The sequence below is a fragment of the Dermacentor andersoni genome, chromosome 8 (genome assembly GCF_023375885.2).
Source record: "Dermacentor andersoni chromosome 8, qqDerAnde1_hic_scaffold, whole genome shotgun sequence".
Classification (NCBI taxonomy): domain Eukaryota; kingdom Metazoa; phylum Arthropoda; class Arachnida; order Ixodida; family Ixodidae; genus Dermacentor; species Dermacentor andersoni.
The window spans coordinates 158,370,784-158,374,307 of NC_092821.1; the positions used below are offsets into that span (position 1 = coordinate 158,370,784).

A 3,524-nucleotide genomic window follows, 5' to 3' on the forward strand; every position below is an offset into this window, starting at 1 on the left:
GGTACATCAGATGGAGCGGCAAGGTGGTCAAGTAACATATCAAGGGATGGGTCCTTGCGCTGCTCTGTGAGCATGTCAGTGATGCTTAACGGTGACGGGGGATGACGAAGCTGACAAAGACGCCAAATCAGGCATCAGTGGGGAGCAAGAGAGCGCATCAGCGTCGGAGTGCTTGCGACCCGAGCGGTACATGATGCGGATGTCGTACTCTTGCAAGCGAAGCGCCCAGCGTTCCAAGCGTCCCGACGGGTCTTTCAAGGAACAAAGCCAACAAATAGCATGGTGGTCAGTAACTACGGTGAAAGAACGGCCGTAAAGGTATGGGCGAAACTTGCTTAGTGCCCAGATGATTGCTTGGCACTCCTTTTCTGTGACGGAGTAATTTAATTCTGCTTTCTTAGAGTACGGCTCGCATAAGCGACAATGTAGTCATCATAGCCAGCTTTAATAAAGGGAAAATCGGACATCCACCCGTTCGTAGCAATTGCTACAAAGAAAACCCATATGGGTTCCTCGAAAGAAAAGCCTCAGAGTTGAAGAAAAATTCGTCCTGGTCCGGGACTCGAACCCGGGACCACCGCCTTTTCGGGGCAGCTGCTCTACCATCTGAGCTAACCAGGCGGCTAGCAGATGGCAGGGCAAAGTCGAATTTGTCGACAACACGAAGCAAAGACAAGTGTTTGACGTAGTAGTTCTGCGGAAGCCCGCAAGGTGGAGAGAAGTAATTAATAAAGGGAAAATCGGACATCCACCCGTTTGTAGCAATTGCTACAAAGGAATAGCCAGCTTTCCGTTGCGGTAAGACTGCGCCAAGGCCAACTCCGCTGGCGTCAGTATGAACTTCCATGGGGGCATCAAGGTCGTAGTGGCGAAGAATCGGTGGTGAGGTCAACAAGTGGCACAAGTGCTGAAATGCTGCATCACATTCATGTGACCATGCTGCTATGCCATTACTGGCGGAAAGTAAACTTGTCAAGGGCGCCATGATGGATGCGAAATTGCGTACGAAGCGACGAAAATAGGAAGATAAGCCAATAAAACTTCTGAGGGTTTTGATAGACGTGGGCGCGTAACTTATCTGGGTCCGGGAGCGCGCCGTCTTTTGAGATAACATGACCCAAGATGGTTAGCTTGCTTGCAGCAAAATGGCACTTTTTGAGGTTAAGCTGTAGGCCGGCAGATGCGAGACAAATCAGAATGTCATGCAGGCGAGCGAGGTGTGTCGGAAAATCGGTTGAGAAGACGATGTTGTCGAGGTAACATAAACAGGTCTTCCATTTGTGGCCGCGAAGGATGGTGTTGATCATACGCTCAAAAGTAGCAGGCGCGTTGCACAACCCGAAGGGCATTACGTTAAACTCGTAGAGGCCATCGGGTGTAATGAATGTGGTTTTCGGACGGTCAGGTTCGGCCATTGGAACTTGCCAGTACCCGCAGTGTAGATCCAAGGAACTGAAATATTCTGCGCCTTGTAAACAGTCTGGAGCGTCATCGATCCGAGGCAGTGGATAAACGTCTTTTCTCGAATGAAGCCATCTTTTTTTCTTCCCAATATGACGGGTGAAGACCAAGGACTTTGAGAGGGACGGATGATTCTACGTTTGAGCATGGCGTCCACTTGCTGTGATGATTCGGCGCTCTTCAGTAGAGACACGATACGGGCGCTGTCGCAAGGGGGAGTGGGAACCGGTCGCGATGGTGTGAGAAACACTGGTGGCACGCCTCAGTGACGTCTGATAACAGCCAAAAAAAGAGAGAAACTTCTTTCGTTCCTTTTTGCACGGTTGTTACACGCCAATCGTAACAGCATCACCGGCGAAGGAGGAAGATCCCGACGCGTAGGGGCCAGCAGTCACTGGGTGAAGGATCGGCGTTTCAGCAGCATAATATCTCTCCGAGGTGACGAACCCTTGGTTCGTAGCTTGTAGATTCCCTGGAGTCATTCATCAGTCCTCTTGGCGCTCTTGTAGCGAGCACAAGGCCACCCTCCCCCAAGACACACCAGGCTTTACAAGAAAAAAAAAAAAAAAAAGAAAGCCCGCTTCTACTTTCTTATCCCTTTTGTGCGTCCTCCCCCCCTAAACACTAAAACCAGCCATTTCTTGAAAGCGTTAAGACGTGGTTACCAAAATCAGCTAACAATCAACTACAAATTCGCGATAATAAAAAAAACGAATGAAAAAAAATACCAACGTAAAAATGACACGGAAACCAGAGTGAGCATGAAGCTTTCTCTACTCTAGGGGCAACGACTCAGACCGTCGGCATTGCCGTTACGTTTACCCTTATAGCGAATATCGAAGGTTTACTGTTGCAGAGCCAAGCTCCAGCGCAAAAGACGGCCGTTTTTTGTAGACATGGACTCGAGCCATGTGAGGGGACAGGGGTCATTTTCTATAGTCAACCTTGAACCAGCGATATAGCAAGCTAGCTTCTGCGCCGCCCATACCACGCAGGCGCATTACTTTTCTGACGCACTGTATGCTTCCTGACGAACTGAAATCTTTCTACTGGCGTACAGTACGGGGTGTCCATTTTCGTCTCTCTTTTGACAAAGCACCACCCACATACCCCAACTGCTGGCATCACACTGAAGAATGAATGGCTTAGAGCAGTCGGGCACGTTCAACACTGGCTGACTTGTTAGTGCTTTCTTCATCATACTAAAACGCTTTTCTTTTGCGTTATCCCACTTTACCGAATGCGGTTCTGTTTTGCTGAGCGCATCTCCTAAAGAACTTGCTATCTCTGAATAACGCGAGATATATGTTTGGTAATAACCTGCCAAACCAAGGAATGACCTGATGTCCCACTTGGTGCGTGGTTGCGGGAAGTTGTCTATAGCGGCCAGTTTAACCTCTGAAGGCCGACAATGGCCTTGCCCTATTACACGACCTAGATAAGCTACTTCTGTGCGCCCCAATTGGCATTTGGGAGCCTTGACAGTTCAGTTGGCCTCTCGTAGACGACACAACACGGTTTGCCAGTGTTGCATATAGTCCACCCAGGATTAAGGAAAGATTGCTGTCATCGAGATGCCGAAGTGCAAAGTCCTCCATTCCCGCAGCACCTGGTCCATAAGGCTACAGAAACAATATGGAGCATTCTTCAATCCAAAGCTCAGGACTTTCAGCCGAAAGGTTCCCATCGGGGAAATAAACGCCGCAAGCCTGCTTGCCCTCTCGGTCAATGGAACCTGCCAATACCCTCTGACTAAATCGAGCGTAGAGATGAAATTAGCACTGCTCACTTTCTCAAGCCTTTCCTCGATATGCAGTATTCGATAAGTCTGGTCCTTCGTGATTAAATTGAGCCTGCGGTAGTCGATACATGGTCGCGGCTCCTTTTCCGAAACCTCAACTAAGATAAGAGGCGAGGTATAATCACTCTCTCCTGGCTCGATTACACCTAGCTCTAACATCTTGTTTATTTCAGCGGTCATGACTTCACGTTGACGAGGCGAAACACGATAAGCTTTCGAACGAACTGGGCCCGATGAGGTTAACTCGATATAGTGAACGATC

The 3,524-nt window shown here is 49.1% G+C and overlaps 1 non-coding gene across 1 annotated transcript; it reads right to left on the reverse strand.

The window, feature by feature from the left end:
• Positions 1–546: 546 nt before the first annotated feature.
• Positions 547–621, reverse strand: TRNAF-GAA (transfer RNA phenylalanine (anticodon GAA)). The gene has a single exon. It is a non-coding gene; the product is annotated as a tRNA-Phe (tRNA).
• Between the last annotated feature and the right edge of the window lie 2,903 nt (positions 622–3,524).